At 38.6% G+C, this 23318-nt stretch overlaps 1 protein-coding gene across 7 annotated transcripts in view; it reads left to right on the top strand.

Annotated features, from left to right (window-relative positions):
• Positions 1–23318, top strand: part of LOC128878186 (5-hydroxytryptamine receptor 2B-like) — a 174570-nt gene that overhangs the window by 8368 nt on the left and 142884 nt on the right. For 6 of the 7 annotated variants that reach the window (XM_054126185.1, XM_054126187.1, XM_054126186.1 and 3 more), the window contains exon 2: positions 6726–6923. The gene's annotated coding sequence lies outside the window, so the exon portion shown is untranslated. Of the gene's footprint in view, positions 1–1889; positions 1918–6725; positions 6924–23318 lie in introns of those variants that run through there. The other variant, XM_054126189.1, reaches the window with a different exon arrangement.

Genomic DNA, 23318 nt, shown 5'->3' with positions numbered 1-23318 from the left:
AAAGAGACCCCGAGCTTTAGAAACGTCCACCTCTCTCGTAATTGAGCCATTTATTGCACAAATTATTACGAATTAACTCCATAAAACAAAAAGTTGAGAAATGCGATGAAATAACGTACATTGTTTTTTTTTTTTAAATTTCCTTCGTAACATGAATTCAAATAAACATCGAAAAAAGTTCTTTCTTTTTCGGGAAAGTTGATATAAATATAAAAAAGTCATTACTAGACTTTGAATGTGCAAGAAACTACAAAGTGCAAACAATGTGCAAGATTATAAAACAGATTGAAAGTAAAGTTCGTGTTATAATATTTTCAGAATAAAATAAATTCCTATTTAGGTTCAATTTTTGTAGACGCGTGCACGAAGGTTGTACTTTGCATAAAGATCCGCAGTCTAGTCATCACTATACCAAGTGCTTTGCACTAAAATTTAAGATTTCACAAAAAAGTGGAGTTAATCGATTCGTGCAGTGAACGGTTCGATTGTTCATTCGTGTCAGACAGAACAGAGGGACTGTGTTTCGTTTGACGAAAATCGAGGATGGTTAGGTGAACGATCCACCGTTTTGTTTCGTTTCTTGAAGAGGGGTTGGGGGCCAACCTCCAACCCTGCGATTAAGTCTGGCCGCTGTCTCTCCCCGCCAATCTCATCCGGTGGCGCTAAAACCATTCGTCGGAGACGGAGAAAAGTTTCGATCTCGACTTCGTCGGAGTCCGACAATGAAAGTTCTTCGGATAGTTCCCTCGGTTTCTTCCAAAGGCGATGCAAATGCACGGCAGCGATGAAAGGAAGTTCGTCGCGACGTCTGACAAGTCGACAGCTCCCTGGGCTGATTTCTTCCTTTCGACTCCACGGAAATGAAAATGTTCCACGATGCTGGCTCGGATATAAACGTGACCTTTGTTTCCATGAATTTATCGACGAGATATTTTAGAAATAGGGAGGAGTTGTTTTTGTAGAGAGTAAGCGCCGAGTTCCGGAGATCCTTGCGGGATACTTGTTAGCGAAGCTTATTAATTATCTGGTAGCGCGACTCAGAAGTTGCATATCTATTGTGTACACTTTTAATCTACGATTTCATTTTATTATCGATGTTTGTATATCTATTGCGATCGTAATAGAAGAGAATAGTCTATACATCTGAGTATAACGACTCTAAACTAAAAAAAGAAAAAAATTAGTATAAATTTAAATTATGCAACAGGGTTTGTTGTAAAATATGAGCCATGGTTATCAAGTGCATATAGAGTTCAAAAATTTAAATTTAAATGAATTTAAATTTTGGAAGAAGTTCTTACATTTTGTCTATGACTTTACCCATGCCTCCACACTATGGGGGATAGTACTTCAACTTAACGATGTGGTGATTAAATATTTCAGTATAAACTAGCCCTACAAATAATTCAATGTAATCACGCAGGATTCATTCCTACACTTAACACTTTATTTACCAACTATTATTAAAAATAGTATTTGAGGTACTTTCTCTGTAAATTATACCCAGCTCTGTCGGAAGAATACGTTTCTCTACTTCATCCGTCTGGAGTTCTTTCGAGTTTCCTCTCGCCAAGTTTCCCTTTCAAATTCCCTCGCAGCTTCGACACTCCCGTCACGTTCTCGACGGAATAGGAGAAACGTTCGATCTCGACGCGACCCTGTCGGCCCTTTGTTCGTCACTCGCGATTATTAAAATTCATTAGTTCATCGAGCGTGATAACCCTCGCTCGACGGAGCGTAAGATCGTCGGATTAAGAAAGGTCGTTAACAGGGTCACCTTTGTCGTCCGCTGCTACGCATGCCAGAAATACATCCACGATCGTAACGCGTTACATAAGGTCTCGTCGCGTATCCTGTGGCTCTGGTTGGAACTTCGTCCCGTTTGCTCTTTCCTACGGGACGTTAAAATGGTAGAAGGTAAATAGTTTTATAGTAGAGTGGGTAATTTAATATGTCAAGAAATGTTGCGAGTTGGTACAATGGTTTTACGATCGTGGAAGTTAATGATTTGAAGTATCAACGCTAAACTTACGAGGTTTTCAAATTTTTGTATATAATTCTTAATTCTTATTCAATTTAGGTTCACGTGAAATATTTTTGCATTTAATTGAAAAAAGTGTCTCTGAGACTATTCGCTTGTCCCATCACGATAGAAATAGTTATAAATGATCGTCGGTAGGTTTAGTGTTAAGGAGAGTGAATGTACTGAAGAAAAAGTCAATTAAAGTATTTCTTTTTTATAATATAACAATATTTTTATGGAGATGTCTGTATCCCAGACAAAGGGTTCCTAGATCATTATTCTCAATTTTTATTATTCCTGACAGGTACGCTTCCCGTTAAGTTCCAACACCCTACTGCTGTTGACAAATAAGGGACTCTGTTTAGAGAGATATTAATTTCTTTCCCTCTATTTAGTTTATTTTCTCTAGCTAGGTACTTCTGGCTTAAAATATTAAGCTTTCCCATGTAGATGCCTATAAGAAAATTGTAAAAGACAATTTCTACCTCGTGGCGCGAGAAACGAGTAACATAACGCCCTTCCATCGAAACTGTGACATCGAGAGACCTGTCCCTCGCTCTGCAGTGATTCTATCCCATCCCATCCTCCCTTTCCCTTCATTAACTCAGTCACAAATTTTTCTTTATCCTCTTATCGGATTCAATTCGGTCCCGGCTTAATGGCCTACAAAAATTCCCAGCCACCTAACCCGCCGGTCCTCGCGCAAATACTTCATCTCGAGAGGATGATTTCCTTAATCTACGGACAGTCAGAGGGGGAAAAAGAGAATTAGAAGAAGTTGGCTTCCATCTGCTCCGAAGTCCGGCTATTGGCGATTTTACATCGCGGCGAATCAATTAGTACGCTCTTTGAATGTTAAATATTGGCGACGAATATTAATTAAAATATTAAAGACGGGGTGCCAAGATCTATTGTTTCATCGTCTTGGAATGAGAAAGCTTCTCGTTGTCATCGAAACGAATGATCGTTTGACTAGAAACCGCGATTCATCGCTATTTGATTTAACAAGGAAATTATGGGCAGTCTTTGTGGGTTAATGGGATCGATTTTATGTGCGTGGAAAGAAAGACGGATTAGTGTACTTCTAAAATATAATAATGGGAAGAAACATATTTGTATGAATATTCGTAAAAGTAATATTGAACTATTCGCATAGATACAATTATAACATTAACAATATTAAAATTTTCATTCGAACCTAGAAACATATGTGCAAAACACCAGCAACTATTTCAAGGACACTAAAATCTACAACAGTATATACTGTTACGCCGGGAGGTGGTGGCACATCGAGGAGTAGACATTTTAAATAATCAACGCGTTTACACTTTACACTTTACACTTTACACTTTACACTTTACACTTTACACTTTACACTTTACACTTTACACTCTACACTTTACACGTTTGCACTTTACACTCTACACTTTACACGTTTGCACTTTACACTTTGCACATTTTATATCTAAAGATCTTATTACCAGTTCGCAGCCATTAGTTCTCGATATTATTCGCGACGAATGATTGTTTGTGCGTCTCGAAGTAGAGAAGGGGAAGGGCGAACAACAACCGCGTGACATGTCGTGACATGTCGATTCGAAGGCTCGTTGGATCCATCCACAAAAGAATTTACGAAACATTAATACCACACCGTAATCATATTTCCCATCATTGTTTAAATAATAAGTATTGTTAATAATTAATTTAACTATTGTCAGAAATTAATATTTAGTTGGTGCAATCAGCAGATATTAAAATATTGACAAATTTCTCACGATTAATGTCTCGAATGAATATTTATTCCTAACCGTGATTGTTATTAATATTTAATTGAACACTGAATGATACTGTATGTATCATATACGTTTAATTATTTCGGATTAAGTTTTAATTGTTCCAATCACAAGATATTAAAATATAAAAAGATATCTCACGACAAGCTGTGTAACGGGACATATTTATTCTGATACTACGTACCCATTTCGTCGCCTCACTGCATTTTTCACCATATAACGTGACATGAATTTCGGCTGTTCGAAAATAAAAAGATTTTCAATCTTAAAAATGTAAAAATTTCGACAATGATATTGACGTAAAGTCTATCGATGATAGCAATTCGTTGTGTACTTGAACCTCGACTACCTAGTTCGCCTAACTCGTACCTACTTGACTTTTTGGTTCCAAGCACCTAAACCTGTTGCTGCACAAATTAAGCATGCAAGGATGACGACCACCTCGGTATCTCGCAAGTTGGCTTCCAGTTAGTTAACGCGAAGTGCAAGGATTCGCAATTGAAGGGTTAAACATTAAACTCGGAAGAGAAACAAATAACCAAATTACAAAATTACATGTAAATTTGTTTGTTCTGCGCGAACAATTAATAAAGTATTAGGAGGAATAATTTATTGGATTTAACAGAACATTCGGGTAAACCGCACGGTACCGGAAATTTAATATTATATTAATCGGATTACAATGATGTGTACATATAGTCACAAAAGTACCTCTCCACTTCATTCTATAGTATTAACAATTCTCATTCACTTTAATGTGGACCTTAATTAATGTACTGCAAAATATTAATTATGCAGCTTGATAAAAGAAGTGAGATACTCCTTTGACAAGTACAATAGTTATATTTAATTATAATGATGTTGCAAACTGTGTATCTTAATATAAATCAAACCTTGGATGTTCAGTAACATATGAAAGATTTAAACCAAAGGTAAAGTAAAAGTATTCGTAGTGATGGCAATTATTCTTATAATCAATTACATTTCTTTTGAGTAGTTTCGTGTGTGGATGACCTAATAGGTTCCGAAATATTGGACCACGTAAGTTTCGTCCCGCTAGATCGCTGAAATATCACACTGTGCGTTCTCTTCTTTATTTGCTGTTTTCTTCAAACTGTATAACAGAACATATTTATTTTCTTACTTCTTACCCATTTCATCGCCTCACAGCATGTTTCACGATATAACGAGACATGAATTTCGACTGTTCGAAAATAAAAAGAATTTCAATCTTAAAATTAAACTAAACCTTCGCCCATTAAAAAGTCAGGATCTGCAGAAATCGGACTTAATGCAACCATTTCTGGACTCGCAACGACAGCGTAATTGGTCCCCGCTACTGCAAGTACTCTCTTAACGCAGAAGCTCATTAGAAACCGTGCGTTGCTTGTCGCACCGCGAGCTCTTCTTGGGAGACAACTATTAGCAAAGGCTCCTCTTGCGACGCGGTTAGCGCTTGGTACCCCGGCGGTCCTAAAACCGCTATAAAACGGTGGTAGTTTGCGCGGAGTCGAAGCTCACCCCCTTCGTCGCGCGATAAACTGACCGCGGCCCAGAGTTCTGGCACCCCAGAGAGGCGGACGCCACCGAAAGTACACGAACTACCGACAGACCATCGGGCGAGACTCTAATACCCGCTATCACACCTCTTACTCCGTCCCTTTCAGCGTCGTTCGTTCCAAAGCCTGACGGTCCCGGATCAACCCCCTACCCCAGATACTAAATCCACCCCGAGGCGTCCTGTTCGGTGCTCCCAGCGAAAAACGAGGCCGCGCCGCTCGCTGGTACTTTCAGCTTGGCTAAAACGCGCCCGACACCGGATTATCGGCCGTCGTGATTCGGTATTCGTTAGAAATAAATGGCCGCTAATGGTATTTCCGGCAGGTGTCTCGGCCGATAATGCGCGGCCGCGGCTAAAGCGATGATAACGCCGCGCTGGTCACTGCCCCGACTCCTGGGGGGCCTCCGTTAAACCACTCGCGATCCAATGACGTCGGGAAACTGTCTTTACTGGCTTGGAAATCACGCGAGCGGATGGTTGGTTATCTGGTGAATTTAATTTACGAAAAGAGGAAGGATGGTGTTTTTCGGCGTTTCGATTGGGAGTGGTAGGGTAAAGATTGAGAGAGAATGTCTGCCGATGATATGCCACTTTATCTAGGAGTGGAGCTGTATATTTTCTGGAGAATATTGTGATTATTAGACTGGCGGATCTTTATGCATTTATAGAAAATTTGAATCTGCAAGAAACTACAAAATGCAAACGATATGCAAGAATATAAAAAAGGTTGAAAGTAAAGTTCATATTATAATATATGCAGAGTAAAATTATTTCCTATTTAGGTTCAATTTTTGCATAAAGATCCGCAGTCTAGCAATAATGAATAGCAGAAAAGAATACTTAAGGAAAGTGTGAAGAGTGTAAGGGTAGGAATAATGGTTCTAAAGATTCAAAAGGAAATGAGTAGTTATTCTCTTATGCTTTCCAAGAATATATGCACCCTCTTTGGAAATTGTTGTTCATTGAAGTATTACACAAGAATCAATGGTACCATTGAACTGTAAAAATATTAATCTTAAATTAGAATTCTTTAAAGAGGAATGTTGTTTCTTTTCAAATGTAATTGTACACCTTCCATTTCGTTACTACTCCGATCTTTCTATCAAGCCTTCAGATGGCTAATATCGTTATTTAAATTCTTGACGAACTAAAGAATTGTTGAGAGAGTTATACGATCGAAGAATTTGTAAAATTATTAAAAAAATTGTGAAATTATTGATTTACAAGTTCACGAAAGTATTGGTAAATTTATATTCTCTTATCGAATTATTTGAACATTCACCTTTTATCGATCCCCCGAAATTTCAATACAATATAAATAAAGAGAAATTCATATTTTGGTTTCCAGGACAGCTCGTTCGAGGAACGCATGTTTTAATCCTCGCCGTCGACCGTAAACGTCGAGCCACGCTGGATCCATCGTTGTTCGATCACGTACAGCGACGTCCTGGACCTGCGTCGCGCTGTCTGGGGAGGACGTCAGTGGCGACGATAATGATGCACGTCGTCGACCGCTGAGGGATCGAGGCCTGCGTCAACATTTAAGGTAGGAGCTTACGAAACAGTCACGTACACACGCGCGCGTGACTTCTGCCGAGATGAATGTAACGTCGATTGGTCGACTGAATAAGGATAGCCGTTGCGCAGGGGAAATCTTTTTCGATAGATTTAGCGACAGAGATAACTAAATACAGAACAAAGATATTCATAGAATGGATCCGAATTTTTTCTGATTAAATTTGAAAGTGTATTGTTTATTTCTATAGTAACAAAAATGGTAGGAAATAATCAGGGCGTGATGTAACTTCGATAATTGTTTCTTAAGAAAGTTACGAACATTTTTTGTGAACAATTTCTTTCAGAATATTTTGTATATTGGTTTCCCTTTTACTACTAACAACGATTATCTAAAATATAGAATTCAAAGGAAAATAAAACGATTACATGCTAGTTTATTACAATAAATTGAATTTGGCTAAATGTCTTCTATAGTAACATCGGGTATAACGTAAAATTTACAATGCTCAAAATTGGAAGGGAAATTGCTTCCTGGATACTCTATAAGTCAGATGAGATTGTTACGGTGGATTTCCACGCCCAGAAATAGCCTCGCATGTGACCTTCGATACTAATCCGTGGATAGCAGATCAAGAAGTTACCTTGTCAGCAGAAATCAATTTAGGGTTAAAAGATCGAATTTTCTCTACCCGCGGCTTACGTCGCTCGATTTATCCAGAAAATAGGCAATCGTCAACCACTCCCGTCCACGAGTTTATACTCTACGGAAGAACGACGCGAATTATCCAACCTATTTTCCTTCCATCGACCTAATCGCGAATACATTATCCGAGCTGAAATCGTCGGAACGGCCGTTTTCAGTTACTGGAAACATCTGCACGTTCTCACAGAGCATAGGGTCGAGTTCGACGGGCTGTGTATCGTATCATTGCTGTCAAGCACAGGAACACATTTTTTTTTATTTGCTCCTTTCCGTCCACGACGTTATCGTTGGCTGCTTCTACGTTCCATTATTCGACCGTGAACAATTCAGTCGCGTTGGATTCCAGGCAACGGCGAACGTCTGTTTACTAGAACAAAATAAACGGTCCTATTCAATGTCTAGTCTTCACTGGACTGTCAATGTGATAGGGACGCTGTCGTTTCCGGTACAAAACATCCCGAATCTTTCGCTTCGCTTCGATGCTTGTAACGTTCCATGCTATCGGGATGGCCTTGTCTGTTCATGCATCTGCCTGCTGGTATCTTCATCGCCGATGGAAAATTGTTGTTTCGCCATTAGAAATTGTCACGTAATTTCGCTGAGGGATCCAGTCGCGTGGAAATGATACTGATGAAATTAATTGTATTGTATGACAATCATAATAAATTCAAGTCGAATAAATTCGTTAAATATGTATTTTAAATATTATTATATTCAATATCAATCAATTCATGTTGGGTATACTCATTGTTAATGTATTGTAAATATTGTAATATTCATTACCAATAATAAATTCATTCTAGATGAATTCCTTATCAATGTATTATAAATATTGTAATATTCATTACCAATAATAAATTCATGCTAGATGAATTCGTTATCAATGTATTATAAATATTATTATATTCATTATCACTAATAAATTCATGCTGGATGAATTCGTTATCAATGTATTATAAATATTATTATATTCATTATCACTAATAAATTCATGCTGGATGAATTCATTGGCAATGTATTATAAACATTATAATATTCATTATCACTAATAAATTCATGCTGGATGAATTCATTGGCAATGTATTATAAACATTATAATATTCATTATCAATGATAACTTCATGCTGGATAAATTAGTTCTGATAAATTCATGTTCTTAATATAATTAAAACCAGGAGTTCTATAGAGTTATAAAAACTCTAAACACCCATAAGAATAACAAATTCCAAATAGGTTCCCTGTCGAGTGATTTCTAGGTCCTACACAAGGTTTGTCCAAACGCGTTCCCTGAATAATTTAAGTTCCCCAACGAATCCCGATCGAGCAAGATGGAAATAGTTTGCCTCACCTAAAGATAGCTACCACGGACAAGAATTCGTATTCTCGCGGAACAAGGGCGCGAAATAAATGGACGGTCATCAAACCTGGAAAAAACCTTGGAATTGGACGGGTGTACTCTTCCCGCGTTTTACGCTCGCCCTCGAGAAGCACGAAGGATATTTATGCGTTCCCATTCGAGTGTTCCCATTCTGTTAGCTTCGTTCGATCGTCGTTCGACGCGATTAAATTCGTCTTGTTAACGGTTTTCGAATCAGTGAGATTGCCTTATTTACAGTGTATGCGGTTAATTGCCCGGTTTTAGCTCTGTTTCGCGCTAGAGGATCGTGCCTCGGAGCTGCCTTGTCGCCGGGTACAGATTCGCTAAGTCCACTTAAGCTAATAATAAATGGACGTCCGCGCGCTCTCCCCCCTTTGCCTTATACAAGTGAAAATAAGCGCATAAATTTCGCCCGCGATACGTGCACGCGCTGATACATCGTACGAATACAAAGACGGGTTACCTGGGAGCGAATAATGGAGTGGAAACCCCCTCGATGATCTCGACTCCCGCGCGGCATCGCGTTTTCCCCGTTCGCGCGTCGTTTTATCTCGCGAAACGTGAAATTTATTCCGTCTCTCGCTGAATCCGTGCGCACGCGAACGGTTAATATTTTCCGGCCTCGATTACGCTTTCATTCGCGCCGATTAGCCCCGACGGGGTTCCCAGCGTTCGCGATATGATTATATTAAAAATTGTACCGAGCCTTTCGTGGAAATGTGTTAGGGAATTGTTGAGAAAATTGAAGCACTTATTAACAGGGTAGCTGAATGATATGGAAATTTTGAATATTTTTAAAATCCGCACATTCGTTCTGTGTCCCTACGAAAAGATTTGAGCTGTTTTTAGTATTGGCTAATAAGCGAATAAGTCCTTTCGTCCTGGTCAAATATATGAAATTTTATTTTCAATAAATACGTATGAAAATCTTTTTAATAAATGATTTTTATTAAATTTAAAAATATAAATAGTAGCGCACCTATTCGCTGTTTGAATGCGTAAGATGGTTCCAAAATTACCGAGAATGTACGTCTATCGTGTGTAATTAATAATTTGCTCACCCACTGTGCATTTTACTATCGGGCTCGAACGTTGTACAGTATTACGCCGGTCAAAGTGTTTCTTATCGTCCAAGCAGAGTCGAGGAAAGATCAAGGGAATTTCCTACGTGGAACACTCTTCGCGAGGAAACGAGCGGGAGGGACCCGGTATCGGCGCAGCCTTGACGGCGAAACCCTTGTTCCTTTAATCTAGATCCCTCGCGAATCTCGCACGGTGCAGCCGCCTTTAAAGGCTTGTCTTCCAAAGTGAAACTGTTAACTTGTTGAATTCACGTTCAAGAAGTCTCGCTTTCAGAGAGACCGAGACTCTTTCCCCCGTTAGCTTCACAGCGGCCAGTCAATTAGGCCGTAATATTTAAAGAGCCACGCGCGCGCCTTTTCCTTTTGACCATTCTTGCTGCTCGCGTACTCGCAGGACCAAAGCTCTCGCATTATTTTTTTTTCCTACTCGACGACGGAAATCTTGGTAGCATTTTTCGTCAAATGATGTCTCAATTTTTTACTCGTTTCTTTTTCATTACTTGTTTGTAGTCGCGTGAATCGCTCGAGTCAGTCATTAGCGATTCGGTGGGGGCTATTAGTTGCATGCTACGGGTTCTTTTCCAAAGGATTCGTTTGCATAAAATATTTTTGAAGCTGCGATACTTTGGAACGCCTTAAATTACCTTTATGCAGAGGTGGAATTAATCTCAAAAGCTGTCGGTAGGGAATTTGATACAACGAAGGATTAAAGGAAATTTATGTGGTAGTTACACTCGAGATAAATTCTTTGAGAAGGGAAAAATGAAATAATTCAGTTTCTTTTGAGCTTGCCTCACGGGTATTAAATTAATCCATCTTGTCCATAATTATCTTGGGACCATCGATGCACGTAGTATTCAATAATTTGTATACATTTTTTGTAACAGGCATTAATAATTGTTTTCGAACGTTATGTTCTAGATACACTTGAGATAAATTCTCTGAAACGAGGAGAGTTAAATAATTTGTTTTCCTTCGAGCTTGTTCCACGAGTACTTTTATAGAAATAATTCTTCTGTGTCGAACCAATTCACTTCATCTGGAATTATTTCAGGAAAATCGAAGCACGAACTACTCGGTAATATTTATAAACTTTTTAAAAGGGGTATTAATAAATATTTGTGAATCCATTTACCCAGTGAATCCTTTTATCGAGAATACGTGTCACGGAATTATCGCCACATTGTCGCGAAATGATTCGTTCCTCGAATTGAATTTCCATTGAAATTTCTGGAGGTATAGAGACAGGTTGAAGGTTTGTTTATTCGTTCAAAGTTTGAAATCCTATTCGCAGCGATACAATCCGTGAAACGATGGTTCAACAGCTACCGATGATTTTGTTTTTCGTTTTTCCTCGTTATTCTTCGCGTTCGTTGCTTCAGCTGCAGTCGGTGTAGACAGTACAGTATTGACGAGCAACAATTTTCACATTTCAAAATAATAACATTGCCGCACGCTTGCTTTCATTTTTAACGCAAATAATACACGCTTTCGACACTTCTTAGTATTTACTTACAATTTTATTTATGTATTTTTATTTTTTATTAATATTTTACATCTCCAATCTGGTGCAATTCCACGTCACTGACTTTTATAGGAATCATGTAAATAGGGAGTACCTATGGGAGTACCTAACTGCTGAGTCCAAGTGAAATAACTCGATATTTAGTCAGACAATGAAATATTTCACACATACAGATTCGCTTAAATATTTAATGCAGTCTTGATATATTATGAAAATTTAATTTTTTAAATAAATATAAAAAACTTAAACATTTAATAGATCGTATAATTATTCTTCATGAAAACGAAAATAACTTGCAAATCGCAAACTATCGAGTTTAATCGCGTTACTAAATATCTTTCTAGTGAAAATTAATTATCCTCAATAGTTATTTTCATTTCTTTAAACAAATTCTCAGCGAGAAGTACCTCCTAGAATTCCGAGCATTTAACATCTAAATTCAACTACAGCTATAAATCTATTAAAAGTTTAGTTCCGCACGATTAGAACCAAAGTAAAATGTGTGATTAGAAACAAAACTTCCCAATGGTTTTCCCAACGAATCTGAACAAATTAACAATTCACAAAGTAATAGAATTATAAATTTAATTCCACGTTACGCTCGAATAATATTATACGTAAGGATAATGTTTTCAAATTTCATTAAAACGCCTCTATGGGCACGAGAATGAATACATTTAGTTTAAAGTTCGAGATACGCTGAAAAACTTTTCAGGTGGTGTGCACGTGAAAGCCATGAGTTTTCGTTTGATCATCTCCCTCTGGTCGCGTTTTATTGCTACGCAAATAATTAACAGAAAATTCAGCTCCAATGTTCGCGCGCAATATTAACGCGCAAATATCTATAACAAAATTTGAATCGTCCATTAGGTAAATGGACATGTTTATTTAGTTACACGTCCTCGTGTTACACAAGCACTCGGCCGTTGCAGCGTTTGAAATGGAATTGAACACGTTACCATCGCACTGCACGCCAGAATTCATTCGTAGAGCGACAAAACTAATTGTCTAATTTCAGAAGCGATAACGATTCATTATACGGGCTTCAAATAACGTCACAATCTGTTTATTTCAAATAAAACGAACCGCTGTGCAGAATATTTTAGTCGTTCAACTGATCGTGATGTTATTTTCGCCGATGGGGGTTGATTAAAATCAAAGGCTTTTCTTTGAGTAATTCATCGTATCAATAAGAAATTATCTTACACAGAAAAGTGAGTAAATTATTTGTTGAATATTTTTCTAAATATTAAGATTCTATTTTCGTCGATGAACAAATAATTTTCAAATGAAAAAAAATATATTATTTAGTTACCTATGATACAAAATCACTAATAAAAGAATGTAACGTTTCTTATAATGTATTTTCAAAGAATCGAGAGTTAGAATCCTTCGAGACTAACATTTCGAAAGGCACCTCTTCAAGAAAATATGGAAAGAAAGGAATCACACTTTTTCTTCCATCTTCTAACTGAACGGGCCCCTCGACTCGATCGATTCTCGTGCAACGAACAACGAAAATTCGAGGGCTCAAAAGTCTTTCCAGCTCGTTAAAAGTTGTTCATCGAAGACACGTCACCAGCCTCGGGATTAAGTTTGCTCTAAGGTCGCAGTCGGTAAACGCGCTCCACTTTCAAACTCGGGCCACTTGATTTTCGTTCGGCGCGATCTTCGACGCTTTCAAGCGACGAACGAATGCTTCCGTGAACCCGTTTTCAATTTTCCTTTTCGCGAGGAAATCGGAGAAGGCCGCAGAGAGGAGACGACGCCGACTAGCGACCGATAAATCATTCCGATTAAACTCGTGGGAATTCGCGTACCGTGAAACCATGGTTTACGAGTGTAATTATCGTTCGCTATAGTAGATCTAAGCAGATGACATGTTTATGGTTATCCCCGAAGATCAACGCGAGCACACGTTTGTTTTCAATGAGCTTCACACCCATACACACCCCACGACTTCTTTTTTATCAATTTCGAGGCAATTTTCACGATTTCCGAACAGGTAACGTACTTGACATAAACTCTTGACGTTTGTTCATTTTTGTGGAGAAAGAATCGAATGATGACGAAGTGGTGGGACATTAAACCTAGATACAACCAATTTTTTTTAATGTAATTTGATAGAAATATTTTTCATACCTCGAGCAAAAAGAATATTAATATTCCGTTATTTTATAATACAAAAAAGAAGACTACACTCTTAAGAAAGAACAATGTGGGACTATTGACTTCGTGGATGCGTGCATTATCAATCATAAACGACATTTTCTTGGTATCATCTGCAATTGTTATTGTTGATGAAATACAGGACGATGAAATTTTCATTAGTTCTTTTCACCGGGAATCGCAACAATGGCTCGCGTTGCTACATGCTCCGACATGAATTGCTAAGGGAGAATTATCGCAGCTGTAAATTGCAGGGATAATGGCGAGCCCGGAACGACGTCGTTTCATTTCACTTTTGCGAGGCAGAAGACGAGGAATTAAAAGCAGTCAGGCTCTTTTACGTATAAGTGAATCCGATACGGTCGAAGTGGAAATTTCCCCTGACACAGATACCGGATAACCAATGTTATTGTGGAGTATCGACGATTGGGTTGAAAGTAACCTGCTGGCGAGATCTTAAAACAATATCTAGCCCTTGTTTTGAATCTGCTTAATTGGACAAGGGAAGCGTTCAATTGATATTTATAATTCGAGTCTTTGTAACTTCGCCAGAGTTTATCCAGTGTCTACGTTTTAGTGAATTAATTTTGTTATTAGTATGTACAGACAATATATACTTAGATGGAAATGTGTATGATTGAAATTTTCATTTCAGTTTATGGTACATTCGTGTCATTGTGTCCTATCACATTCTTATAGGGCGTTAGAAACTGCAAAATTTTTGGAATATTCATGATTCGAGAGATACAAATGTCAACAAATCTTTGAAAGAATGTTTCTACCCCTGGAATGTAATTAAGAATTTTAACGAAAAATATCGATACTTGAAAAGTCAGTTTCGTATGTACCTCGCGTATTTCTGAAAACCTCTTGAAGTGTCTTGACTGGCTCCACAAGAAAATTACTCGATGGATACCCAAAGAAAATACTCGTATTTTCTCTGATATTTCTTACAATTGTATTCCAGTACACCCGCAATCAGTGGAGTGTGCAAAGTCTCTCGCGACAGACTGTAAATGATTGACGCTGAAAATCGATTAACTTTAACGCGCGAGCTCGAACAAATACACGCTCGAGACCATAGAAACGACAATCGAACGAGTTTCTGAAACGTGTAGCACTTTTCCAATGAAAGAAGAGTATTTAACCGACGGACGACGCTCGAAATCAGCTCGGAAACGAGTCGGGTCTCGAAGAAGCTCTGTAAACTCAGTGTCGAGGAAATAATAAAGTTCCAATTTGCGGGCTAAAGGGAGCACGAGGCGCTTTGGTCGATCGTTCGGCAAAGGGTTTGCTTTGACGTAGGCGAAGTGCGCTCGCGCGGCATCCTTGGCCAAAGGTTTTAATTGTTTTCTCGTGGATTGCATCGCTGCAGGTCGCAACTTTCGAGGCACTAACTTCGAAGCGGACTGTTGCTGAACATTGTCCATCGTCGTGTCGTTCCATTGTCCTCTGTTTCTCTTTCGCCAGGCCATTCTTTCCCGGTCGCTCTTCAATCACCACGGTACGCGACGAAAAGATTGCTTCTTTTCGTTTTATTTATCCACCCATTACTTCAAACACGATAGACTTTTTCTTTAATCTTCGCTTCCGTTGCTGTTTTCGCGATGGACGAGGTGTTACTCGAAAGGGGTAATTGATCTCTGTGCGAAAGCAATACTATATAAAATTGTTTGATTTTAATTTAAGTTGATTATAAATCTACATTTTCTTTGTCTCTGTAATGAAAACGTTGTAGTAATAACAATAGCAATTGCTATCACTCTTGTAATATTTCACACTGCCACTGATTGTTACAAAATACATTATAACAGATAATTGTGATATCTGAAATATATAGCTTGAGAAAATGAATCACATGACGTTACCAAATTAAAATTTCGTAGTAGCAACACCTATCGCTATTTGCAATGTATGGTACTGCTCCACGCTACAACTGATTGTTATAAAATATGTTTAAACAGGTAACTGTGGTATATAAAATTTGTAGCCCCAGAGAATGAGTAATTTTAAAGATCGTGTACATTACTGTGCTTTGTAAAGAGAGCAAAGCTATTCCAACTCTTTGATCGTGACACTTTTCATCGATCTCCTTGATATTAGGAGAACTGGAAAGTAATGTCATTTTTGCAATTTTAAATTCTTGTTTATCATTCATCAGCTCAGTGATTTTTATCGATCTGGCATTGAAAGTTCGCACACTATATGGCAAGAGGCTGTTAATTATTATGTATTTATTTGAATTTAATGTAAAAGACACGACATTACTTCCCAGTCTACCTAATACATTTTCTGTCAAGCCCTTAGACCCTACAAAAACCCAACATAACACGGTAAAAAGTTTCACAGCCAATCAAGGGATTTAGTATTCCAGTCGCGCAGATTTGTTGGCAATAAGGTCTCGACACGCGCGTTAAAAAAAAACTCGCCATGCTCGATGGCAAGAGTCGACGAGCACGTAGAAGAGCCCTGGAACCTCACAGAGAAATCTTCCCACATATTTTACCTGTAACGGCAGATACCCACGGGGCTTTATCTCACGATATCGCGCATTCATCCAGGGCGAATTGCGTCGCGTCAAAGTGCTTGCGCATAACCGCGATGATCAATGAACGCTTTCGACCGCGTTCGTGTAATTTAGGAGAGGGAACGAGGGTGGCTCGTTGGGTCCTCGATGTGATTCCTGCGATCGATGCATCGATAATTACTATGACGAGTTCCAGATCGAGATCCTCCGCGCTAATGGAAAAACCGACGAATATACAGCCCGCGACGAAGTGATTGGTCTGCTTGGTTCTATTCAGCCTCTGTTAGATTGATTGTTTACAGAAAAATAAAACAGAGTTCGTATAGAAATAAAATTAGGAATTACACCCAAGAACGTAGAGCAAAAAAAGGGGTTCACAAATTATATTTCTCAAGATACAATTAAACATTGATTTTTCTTGAGTCTCATGAATATCTACATACTTCGTGGACGTGATGATCCCCAAATGAGATGTTTGTCGAGCCCACGAACGAGAATATAGGACCGTTGGCTTTCATCGAACGCCATGGGAAGGATTCATCATTCCCAAAGGGTTAATAGAAAGACATCGAGCCCGTTAATGAATCATCGTGGCACGAGCATCCATTATTCCAAGATCAATGTCCCGCACCCAGCGATTAATCGAACGTGCAAAGTGTGTTCCGACTTTCGACAATGGGAGACGACACGCTCGTCACGGTTCAGCCAGAGAAAGCGACGAAGCGCTGCCTCGATACACGTACCTCGGAAAAAAGGTCTGCTAGAATGTCTCCGACGACAAAATTTTCGATGAACGGTTCGCAGGGGACATCGAGCCGACCGTTACCTGTAATCGATTTCCTGGAAAGCCGTGCAGTGTCAAATTGCACGCCGTCGGGTACACGCATCGGTGCATTTAACTCACGGATGATCGATGAACGTTCCGCCGGGTCCGCACGAGCAGAAAATTATGCCCTTGAAATTTATATAGCTTCCCTGCGATATAGGAAAGGGCTGACCTAATTGGACCACAGCGTGCAAGTCCAAAGGGGGTTTGGAGAGCCCAAGAGCAATGAAATTAATTATCTCGAAAGTTGAGGGGGTACACGTAGATATCATAGTTGAAATTAAAGCTGATTTCAAGATTTAAATATATATATTTCTATTTAAAATAAAGAGGAAAACTACAGTACAAGTATCGAACTTGGTATGCACATTTTTCTATTGAGATGTATTTAAAAATGGCTAGGATGCATCAATCATCTAGAAACGCTTCTTTTTTCGGTGTTCGTGATAACGTGTCGCGACGTAACGCGACATAATACAATATAACGCTACATAACACAACGCGACACCACATAACACAGCATGACACAACGTACCACGACATAAAGTTTCATCGAAAAGTACCAAAGACATCCAGACGTTCCCTCCAAGATTCGAATGGCCCATCCTGTATATTCGTCCCTGCATAGTATCCACATTTCACCGAAGTTAGTCGAAACGAATAGAAAAGGTCTCCTGACTTGGTCGAACGGTGCGCCGCGCCGTGCGAAAGCGCATCTGTGGGATAAATTTATCGCCCAGTTCAAGGGGGATCAGCATTATCTCTGAAATCGCCGTGAATCGACTCGTTCATGGACTATGACGTATCGTTTCGGCGTATCTCTGGTCGCTTCGAGATTGCGGGAACCGTGAAACGGAAATTAAGTATCAAGCGATCGCAAGCAGCGTGGCTCGCTTACTTCGGAACCACTTTCGAAACGACGCTGAGGATGATGACTAAATCGCCCCGTGCAACTAAGCACGCCAAACTTGCACACGGAGGGGGATGATAGATGTTTCACGGTATTAAGAATGAGATATTGCCACGGTCCGGATGATGTATCGAGTGTATGCGCGCGAGATCAGAATCGGTGACGGAATAGCGTTTTATCCGTAGGAATAACGTGGCTTTTGCGGTAACGTTTCGAGATGTGTCAACTTATGGGAGAGGATAGTAATGCATTGGTGGAACGTGACTATAAAGATGGAGCTGCGTTGAATGTTATCATACTGATATGGAGGTTTTCTATGCTCGATCGATTTCCAACTTACGATATCCGCGAGGTAGAAAAATGCAGAAATGAAACGGGCAAGTGGAATTGGATGGTAATGGTCAAACGGGATAACATTGATAGAACTGGAGTGAACCCTTTTTCAACTAATAATATTTCCGAGTGGATAAGAATGGTTTGATTAGCTATGGACGAGCTGATGATGAAACTATAGCAAACAAGATTAATAATAAATGACTCCCTTAAAGTAATTATCATCCAATTAATAATATTGCAGCATGGACAAGAATGGTTTGTTTACCTATGGAAGAGCTGATGATGAAACTATGGTAAATAAGATTAATAATAAATGACTCGTTTAAACTAAACATTACCTTCCAACTAATAATATTTCAGCATGAATGGGCATGGTTTGTTTACATATGAACATGCAGTTAATGGAATTAGAGAGAATAAAATTAATAATAAATGGTTTAATTAAACTAAACACAATCTTGTAGCCAATTACACGAATGATCATAGTTTATTAGCATATTAACGTGTGAATTGTGAAACTAGAGAGAGGTTAATAATATGTGACTCGATTAAACTAAACGCAATCTCGTGGCTAATAATAGCATGGTTTGTTTACATATAAACACGTACAATACATGACGAAAGTAGACAGAATAATATTAATAATAAGTGACTCGATTAAATTAAACACGATCTTCTAATGAAATTGCTTCTATACACATGCATTTTATTTATAACCTTCACATAGAAATTAAAAAATGAAAAATAAAGGTATAAACGTGTTTTGACAACTCTAAACGAAACAAAATACCCAGAACATTTTCTTTTATTCAAATAATTATTACTCTTCCCAAAAAGAATATCTCCCATCAATAATTGGACGTCGATATAATTCGCTCGCTCGTTCACTGGCATTTCCACCCGAGCTATCTTGAAAGGGGATCAAACTTTTGCGCCCGTGGAATGACACGCGGAAAAAAAAACGTTTCAACATCAAGCGGTTGAAAAAGTTTCGAGAGCGCGTTTTTCTCGTTTTTCGATTCCAAAACGCGACTCGAGGTTGTAACCGGCGTGGTTGCTTTTCAGGTCTGTCCTCTCGTCGGTCCCGTCGATTACGCGAATTACGTTCAAAGGGCCTCGTTTTCACGGAAAGTTCCCAACGAATCTAACGGTCTCGCGATTGGAATACGAGGCACGGACACGGGAGGGCGTAATTTTTAACGTAAACTCGCGGACCCTCGGATAGAATCGCGCTACAAAACCTTTTTGGTTCGACGAGATCGCCGAGGGTCGAAATTCTTTGAGTTTTGTGTTGATTTCATATGGACAAAGCGTATCCGGTTCAATTTGCACTGAACTGTCGAAAGGAGAGCACAATTGTTGGTGACTGTGTTCTTTCGAAAAATTAATTGCAAAAATTTCAACACACAATTTTTGAAGAAAGTGTAGAATAAGTATAGAGCCTTGGTTATCTAATTGAATTTGGAGAACGTGGATGTTCGAAAAAGGAATTTTCTGACAACAGAATATTTTGTAGAACTTTCTTGATGATGATCTTGGTATACAATACAGTGTCTTTAAAAGAAAAAAATAAACATAATATATCGACAATAAAAATGAGAAATATTGAAATTAAATATAGTTTGGTTAATATTTTAATCTATTACTAACTATGCGCCATTTTTCATAGACTTTTATACCAGAGTCAGTAATATTATTCCAAAAACCTCGCTAATCTTCTTCACTAGTGAACATTCCTACTTCCTCGTCCTTAAAAAGAAAAGTAACTCATTTCCAAAACGAAGATTATTAAAGAGCGTTACGTAGGACCAGTCTAAGAGATTCTTTTGCGATTTAACACATCTCTTTATTTTCGCGCGGATGGTTAACCGCGATTCTTCCGTGACGGGACTTCTTACAAGCGCGAGTAACAATTTCCTCATTAGGGGTTCCGAGAAGTGTCCCCGTCAGAGCGGAAAAGTGGATTGGTCGTTCATTTAAGCGATTCTTCCGCCCTAATTCTGGCGCGCGGGGGGGAACAAGCGAGGCCGCGAGACCAACGTTCGCGTCTGATTATTGCGGTCCTCGTAATTCGAGGTAGCAGGTTCGCACCCACACGGCCGGCTCGCAAATTTATGGCGATTCGCAAGGTGCCAGTTGGTCGGACCAATTTATCACGAGACACTGGCAGGGCTCCAGTAATCTTTTTACGCGGCCCGCATATGCGGTGTAGGCGAACTAGCGCCCTGGCGTGCACTCGTTTCGACCCTTTATCTCCTTTTATGTAGAAATGAATGTGGTCGCGGCGTTTAGAGAACGTTTGAAGAAGGCTGGAAACAATTTCTGGTATTTTCACGATAAACTAAGCTCCGAGGAACGACCTGGAGGAATGGGTGCTCGAGCGTTGTTTTTAGGTGCTATGAATTGAAATTCGAAGATAAACCGATTTGGCAATACTTGTGTTATTAATTGTTTGTTTCATTCTTGATGTACAACTGGTTGCTGGTGATGTCATTTTACGTTGTTTTATATTTATTGAAGAGATTGATTTTTATTTATTTATTTGAAGTCAGACACAGACTTTTGGAACACTTTTTAATGTAGATTTCTAACAATAAATTGATTTTAAATTCTTCATGTTTATTTCGTCTCATTTTTGGATGTGTTATTGGTTGCTGGCGATGTTTCATATTTTTCAGGGAAATTAATTTTTATTTATTGGAGTTCATGAGCAGCTTTCAGAGAAATTCTTTAACACAATTCTTTTTAATTGTAGCCCTAATTTTGAGTTTAAATCTAATCACGATTATTATTTTCACTATTGTATATACATTAAATAATATATATATTACTCACACGTACTGAAACGTACATGTTCTCCAATTCATAAATAAAGAAATCATCATGGGTCGTCGCCCTCAATAAATTGCAATCCCTTCAATCGCGTTTCCTATTTTGGGTCGCAGATGTTCCTTGTCAGTGCCAAGAAACACATTTACCGAACGATTCCACAACCACGCTAAAAAGAGAGGAAGTAGAAATTTACTTGCCCCCTGTATCGTTCCGGAAACAGGTTTGGCGAGCCACGCGAGATAGTCTTTTATTAAATTGAATCCCCGATTCCCAGGTTTAATCTCGCCGTTGATCCCAGCTCAGCGAACGGAACGTCGCGTTCGTGAGATTCTTACCTGCATTCTCTGTGCGACTACGATTCATCTCATAGCGAATCCCGTGGTCGTATCCACGTCACCGTGCTTTGATCAACCTGCTGCACGATACTTTGGAAATATTGGCCTACTCCGTGCATTTCCTATTTCGCGATGAATATCATCAATGGCGACAGGTTGTCGATGAAGAAGCTTTGAAAGAGAATCGAAAGCTTCTCCAAGAAGCAGCGGAGGCTGCTAGGCGATCAGACGAGCGAACGGAAGTTTATCGCCATTTCATCACGGTGTTTCGAGAAGCCTTAATCTGTCGTGGCTGCCACGTCATTGGAAAACTTGTATTATTTTTAGGTGAAAGTAGTTGCAACACGGTGATTTTCGTAAATCACCGATAGTTCACTACTCACATAAATAATTCATAATAATAAGCTACTTTTCCTTTTTTATTGATAAATCGACTCTGTACGTAGATATTAATTTGTTTTTTAAATTTTATGTATTTTTGAAGGATTTATCGATTCGTTTCATATGGATTATTCGGCCAACCGTGGAACCACCAAAAATTAAAATAAATATACTGATTGCTAATTGATATAGTTTACTATTCAAGGATTTCTTTTCGCGTTTAAACTGAAAATCGATTCGTTCAGTCGTACGTTTACACCGCTCTCGAAAATATGATCATCAACGACACACGGGATGTTAATTAATTATATTCGGGTATTTAGTTTACGAGGGAATCGATATTCATACAGTTACGCACTGTGTAAACCACAGGGCACAGTTTTCACGGCGTTGATTGGCGGCTCAAAATGATGGCCGCTCGAATTTATGCCTCCGAATATCCCCTTTTCGCAAATTTCTGTGTTGGAAGTATTATTGATTTAATATTAATTAAAAATATCTTCCCGATGCTCGTTAAATTTGTTAGGTAGTTTGCGAAGGTGGCTTCATTTAATACACTTTTTCCTTCCCCGGTATGTTATTCATTTAACGTTTTAATTTCACGTGGGTTCCTTCTTATGATTAATTAATTACAACCAACGTTCATATACTATAATGTAAAAAAGGGTTAGAGAGTAATTAATTAATTGATCTACCTACGCGAAAAACGGACAGAGAATAAGGTAAGTAGGAAGTAGTTTCTCTTATACCTGAGAGCAGATTAATGCATTTCGTATCCTACCTTCTAGTGGACTCTTGAATAAAGCTTGTCTTGCAAATTCTACCTTTGTTACAGTGAGTCATTTGAACAGTCTCTACTTAAGACTAATTGAGAACAAACTTAACGTTGGGAAGAACTTCGTAGTAGCAATACTTCAAAGTAAGAATGAAACTGTTGGAATAGAGAATTTGAGGCTCGTCGGATACAATAATTGTTAAAAGCACTTTTCTACTATTTTCTTTTTTAAATATTCGACCACTATATAGCTACTATATATTCTTATCGACACTCGTGATTTTAAATAAAATATAACGTATTCAGGACTTGAAATATCGTTCTGTATCGTGTGCTTCGATATTTTTATTAATTAATTTTGGAAGAGATGAAACCTCTAGTTGGTATTTGGAATTGGTCATACCACAGATATCGATGTCTATCTGGAATCATTAGGTATCATTCAGACCAATGAGGTATCGATACCTGCTTTCCATCAAACGTTATCACTATCACTTAGTAACCATTTCAAATTGTCTGGTTATTGGTATTAAACATTGATATCAGCTACCTCAGATCGATACCTATCAGATGATACCTCAGACTGATTACTTTAGGCTTGAATTTACTTGAGTATCACTGATACTACTGTATCAGTCTGAGAA

Source organism: Hylaeus volcanicus, chromosome 6, assembly GCF_026283585.1.
Source record: "Hylaeus volcanicus isolate JK05 chromosome 6, UHH_iyHylVolc1.0_haploid, whole genome shotgun sequence".
In the NCBI taxonomy this organism is placed as follows: domain Eukaryota; kingdom Metazoa; phylum Arthropoda; class Insecta; order Hymenoptera; family Colletidae; genus Hylaeus; species Hylaeus volcanicus.
This window is presented reverse-complemented; position numbering and strand designations above follow the sequence as displayed.